Below are 6,051 nucleotides of genomic sequence, written 5' to 3' on the forward strand. Positions count from 1 at the left end.
GGAGGTAAGAGGGTGAGGAGCAGGAATACAAGGAGACAACAGTAAAACTAGCTAGGGCGATTACCTGGGGTGTTTCGAGAGGGGTGGTATGGGAGGTGGGGGTAAATGATCTCTCTGAGTCGACAAGGATGATGCTGACATTTTTTTGAGTTTTATAGAAATTCCTGCCTGACACTTGCATCCCACCTCGCCCTGAGCTAGGCTGTGTGGGCTTCCATTTGATGGCGATTGCATTCTGGGTCGCTTCCCACCGCTCTAGGTCACAGCTATTCACGGGACACCTACATAACTGTGAGGAGCAGACGTGTGGGACCTCACATGATACACAGCTTTTAAAATAGGCAGTGTGACACAATGCCACAGCTATGACCAAGTTACGGTGGAAAATATCTCGAGAGAAAAAATAAAGATGACCGAGAGATAGCCAGTCTAGAATCTAGACCAATGTGCTGGGGCAGGAGGAGCAGGGTAAGGGAAGTACTCCTCTCCCTGCCCCACCCCCACCTCCACAACAGTTCTGAAGCCTTGCAGTGTTTTGTAAGGTGTCACAGGACAGAAACAATACAGGATAAAAAAAAAAAAAAAAAAAAAAAAAAAGTTAGGATTTGCTAAAGACATCAGAGCCCCCAGGAAAGCTTGTGGGTGAAAACTGGACAGCTTTCTTGATATCCATTTATCCATTTCCAGAACCTTCCTCCTTTATCTCAAAAGTTTAAGGATATCATCCCCCTTTTCAGGATGACAGGCAAGGCTCTCCCGAGATTCCACCGGCAACTTGGTTGTCCCGGTCCCAACGCCTTCCAAAACCATTGCCAGTGGCAGCCCATACCCTCTCCTAACAGTAGGGGTCAGCACTGACCCTGTTCATTTCTGTCCGTGAGAGCAAGCCCAACTCAGGTTATTTGCTCACTGGCAACAGCTTAAGGACAAACAGTACCTAAAATGTTATTTCTCAAGACTATAGGCAATTAGTCAAGTAACTTAAAAAGCCAGCGGATCTCTTGGCAGTTAGGAGACTGGAGAAACTACCCACATTTAGACATGCTGAAATGTGAAATGGAAACCTTGTTCACTTGCGATAATTTTCCTTCTTCACTGAAGAAAATAAGCGCTAGGAGTTAGACATGAAAATTCTCATTTTATTAAATGAAATTTACATTTCCAGCCCTGACAGCTTAACTTTTTTTAAAAATTACATTCTTTATATTTGTATACTTGTGTGTGGAGGGAAAATATGGGTGGAGGTCAGAGAACAGCTTGCTGAATAAAATCTCGTTGTCTGGACGGGCCACGATCTACCTGCCCATTTACCTAAAGGACCCTCGGTTGCTGCCAAGTTCTGGATCGTGAAGAAAGCTGCCACCAGCATCCATGGGTGGGCATACATTTCCAAGTCACTTGAGTAAACACAAAAGCATGATTGCTGTAAAGTAGGGGTGTGTTTAGTTTTATTGCAAGCTGCCAAACTGTCTCCGTAGTTCACAGCATTTTTTTAGTCCCCCCACAATGAATGGAGACCACCGCTCTTGTCGCTAGGATTTACTGGGTTTTGTATTTGGCCATTCTAATAGACGTGCGATAGGATTGCGTGGTTGATTTGATTTGCATTTCCTTAGGGACAAATCACATAGAATGTTTGTTCACGTGCTTACTTTCCATCTGAAAATCCTCTCGGGTGAACTGTTAAAGTCTTTGCCTACATTTTAGTTGAGTTGTTCATTTTCTTAGTCTTGACTTTGAAAAGGTCTTGGTGGAGTCATGTGAATGAGATAGGTCTCTCTAGTGCCGACATTCTCCTACAAGAACAGCCAAACAAATAAAGCACCACATCCTGAGAAAACAAATAAATGACAGAATCCGTGTCCATCAGAAGACTGGAACCACCCTGGACACTGGAAGGCTGATCACTACGGGACCTCTGTAGTCCTCATGGGCAGTTGGCCCAGCAGAGAAAGCTGCCTGGAACCTGACAGACCCACTGTCCCCAAAGGAAGAGTTGGTGGGTGTGTCCTGCTTCCCACGGACAGTGTGGTTCCTCTGCGGTGGCACCTTGGAACCAAAACCACTGTTAATGAGCCCTCTTCTGAGAATTTGCCACCGCGGAAACCCCCCCACCTGGTGGCCCACCCTCCCCACCACCAAACCTCTACTTCACCACATTGTGACTAAACTGCACCGTCAGGGCACCTCCCCCGCCCTAGATACAGTAGTGCCAGAGCTCCGAAAGTCTCCAGCTGTCATGGTGGACTCATTCGCTTCTGTGGCATTCCACGAGCCAATCCTGGGTTCTCTGGAAGCACAGCGCCAGTGCTTTTAACCACAGCCATCTTTCCAGCCCCCCCAAACAACACTTTCTACAGGAACACTGTCATGCCTCTCAGCAGGCACGCACTCTCTGGCTGCAGGTTTTCTGTGCTGTGCCCATGCCTTCTCACGGGCACAGCGGGACTTTACCATGCGTCCCATGTGTCTGCGAAATCTGCCCTTCCTTCAGGTTTCAGAAGACATTTACCAGCCAGTTCTGGATCTTCATAATCTGCTCACCTCAGCAGTTCTTACTCTCTGTTACCATGTTGGTCTCACTCCCTGGGCGGGATCACACGCCGCTCCCTTGATATCTTCTTGTCCTGGGAATGGGAAGCCACCTTCCTCCCCTCCACCCTGTGGCTTCCCTACAGGAAAGTGACCTTCTTCAAGCCACCCGGGCCCTTTCTTAGCTCCATTCTCTAGTTCCCTGTAGCCCGCAACATACCCTCAACAATGGCTTCTGTATTTGTATGTTTTGTCGACTTCTTCTCATTTCTGTTTATTCCCATGGCAGTCTTTTCTATTCTTGTTTTTCTGTTTGATTGTTTCATACAGGGTGCTACTATGTGGCCTTGAACTCATGATCCTCTTGCCTCAGGCTCTCAGGGATCATGAGTGCCTGAATTACAAGCATCAACTACTATGCTTGCCTTTTGGCACAGGGTGTGGAATGTGGGTGTGGTATGGAGGTGTTAAAGTTAATTTTCTCTTTGAGAAAAAAGGAAATGGTAGCACAGACCAAAAGAACAATTATAAAACATATATATTATCCCCTGCCTACATATTCTAGGTTCCTATGTTGAGGATGACAATCAGCTAATTATTTTTCTCTCCTTGGTGGATTTGTCAAGTATCAGCTTAGAATAGTTAGTAGGTAAAATGAGGTTTTACTAAAGTAAAAAGCAGTTTAGAAATTCAGTACATTGCCCCCTTTCTCACACATTCATTCTTTTCTTAGTAGATTTTAAGTAACCTTGTTTTCTTGGTGTCCTCCATCCTCTCTGGCTCTGACACTTTCTGCCTCTTCTTCTGTGGAATAACTGTATGGCTTCGCCGATTTGTGCGCCATCCTTGCATAGAGGCCACGCTAATCTCTGTAATGTTCCAATTTTAATGTATGTGCTGCTGAATAAAAGCTCTCTAAATAAACATGACCGACGCACAAATGAACTCACAGAGACTGAGCAGCATGTACAGGGTCTGCACGGGTCTGCACCAGATGGGGTCCTAGAGCTGAAAGGAGAAGTGGACACATTTTCCTCACCCCTAGCCCAGAGGCTATCTCCAATTGATAACCTCTTGCAAATGAAAATTCAGTTTTCTGCTAGGGAGTCTTACTAGGAAAACACACTACTCTTAAGGGTAGGTTGCATGTAGATGGCCAGGAGAAAATGAACCCAGTGGCAACTTTGGAGGTTCCTTGTCTCATATCATGTCAGGACTCTCCCTTTTAAAAAAACAAACAAAAACCATATTTTTATTTTTATTCTTACTCTTATTTTATTTCATTTATTTTTTTTTTCCTCTCTCTTTTTACCTTACAGGTTCCTTGCTTATTATGGCTTCCAATTTGCATATTATGGCTTTCAGGTTAGTGTTTTTATGGGATCCTAAGTACAAACGAGTGGGTCTCTGTTTCTTGTGCCTTCTCTTGGGCTCTTTTCCTTCTGTTTGTTTTGCTAATTCTGATGTGTCGGTTTTTGTTTTATCATATTATGTTACATTATATTACATATTATACTATAATCCCAGAGAAGTCTGCTTATTTTCTAATGAGAGACAGAAAGGGGGTAGATCTGGATGGAAGGGAAGTGGGGAGGATCTAGGAGATGTAGAAAATCTATTTTCAATAAAAGAAAAACCCAAAAAATAATTATTAGGTAAGACTCAAATTTTGCTGCCACAGATTTTTCAGGGTGATCTTCACTTACCACAACTGCGTGAAAACTCTCCCCAGAGTTTCTCCACAGCCCCTTGATTCCAGTTCCATTTTGTCCAGATGTCTAGCTAACGCAGGACTCTGAAACCAGTCTTTCCCCTTTGTGGAGCTCCACAGCATCATCTGACTGCCCAACCCATATCTCTGCCTCTGCACACCACAGTAGGCTGCATGATGTTTTAAGGGCTGACTTACTCTTGACTACTGTGGTGGTTTAAAAGAAAATGGCCCCCCAAAGGGAGTGACACTATTAGGAGGTGTGGCCTTGTTGGAGTAGGTGTGACCTTGTTGGAGGAAGTGTGTCACTGAGGAGGTGGGCTTTGAGGTCTCATAGATGCTCAAGCCACACTTGGTGTGACAGTCTCATGTTGCCTGCGGATCAAGATGTAGGACTCTCAGCTCCTTCTCCATCACCATGTCTACCTGCATGCCGCCATGTCCCACCCTGATGATGATGATCTAAACCTCTGAAACTGTAAGCCACCCAATTAAACATTTCCTTTATAAGCATTGCCATGATCATGGTGTCTGTTCACAGCAATAGAGGCCCTAACTAAGACTAAGACAATTCCTTACATGGCATGGAAATTATACCCGAAATGTGAAGGCACCAGGGGCCAGTTTGCTAAGACCTCTGCCCCATATTATCTCACCATCCTATGTTGACTCATGTCTGGCTTCAACCAGACCCTCAGGTAGTAAGTCCAGTCTGGTAGCCAATCAGGGTCCTGCCTGGCTACAAGCAGGAACTGTTCTTGTTATTTTCAGTCACACAGACCCCTGACACAGCAGACAGACTGACTCCTGACACAGCAGACAGACAGACTCCTGACACAGCAGACAGACAGACCCCTGACACTGCAACCACAGTTGCTGACTATAAAATGATTCCTGTACCAGTAAGTGTCTATATCCAGTCACTTCAAAGGACACTTAACCACAGCTGAAATTCCCCTAAGTAGGCTTAAAATGGCAGCCTTACCCTCTCCCAGGGTTGAAGCCATCTTGGGTGGGTCCCAGCATGCTGGTTTTTCTTGAGAATACCGCTGCTTTCTGCAACTGCATATTGGGTGTCTTCTGCTCATTTGGAGGGTCCGCATCTAAGGACCCTACAAAATGTCTTTCACAGTAAATGCTTTCCTATGAGGAGCTAGACTGATAACTGTTCACGAACCTGACCTCAGTCTACTCAATCATGTTGTTCAGCTAGCTTTCAGAGACTTTTAGTGATCTCACTAATTTCGCCTTTGACATTTTATTGCTTGTCTTGGAACTCCACCCACCCATGGAAACAGCAACATGCCCGTCAAATCAACAGTAAAGGAAGCCATAAGCACACATTTAGCTTTCATTGTTAAATCTCCCAGCAAACTGGGACAGAAATGCCTCACCCCAGTAAAATTTTCACAGCTTGGCTACTGTGATGTAACAAGAAATAAATTTGGGTCTTTGTCCCTATGGGCTCTCTAAATCCCTTTTCTGGAGCATAGCTTCCCAAACATGAATTTTTGGAAATGAGAAGGGTCTTGATGCACAGTCAAGAAGGGACTGATAACGAGGGTCCTGGACGGTTTCAGTGTAGCAGCCGGTTAAGCGGGGTGGTGGTTGGAAGGGGAATGCCCCCCCCATCGGCTACTTGATCCGCAGTTGGTGGTGCTGTTTGGGGAGGCATAGGAGGTGTGGCCTTGTTGGAGGAGGTGTGGCCTTGTTGGAGGAGGTGTGGCCTTGTTGGAGGATGTACTTCACTGGACGCAGGCTCTGGAGTTTAGAGACTTGAGTCATTGCGAGTTTATTCTCTTTCCTTC

General features: G+C 45.4%; 1 non-coding gene across 1 annotated transcript; it reads right to left on the reverse strand.

Moving 5' to 3' along the window:
• Window positions 1–3,341: 3,341 nt before the first annotated feature.
• On the reverse strand, window positions 3,342–3,446 carry LOC114685182. The gene has a single exon (XR_003733447.1). It is a non-coding gene; the product is annotated as a U6 spliceosomal RNA (small nuclear RNA).
• Window positions 3,447–6,051: the final 2,605 nt, after the last annotated feature.

The sequence above is a fragment of the Peromyscus leucopus genome, chromosome 20 (genome assembly GCF_004664715.2).
Source record: "Peromyscus leucopus breed LL Stock chromosome 20, UCI_PerLeu_2.1, whole genome shotgun sequence".
Lineage (NCBI taxonomy): Eukaryota > Metazoa > Chordata > Mammalia > Rodentia > Cricetidae > Peromyscus > Peromyscus leucopus.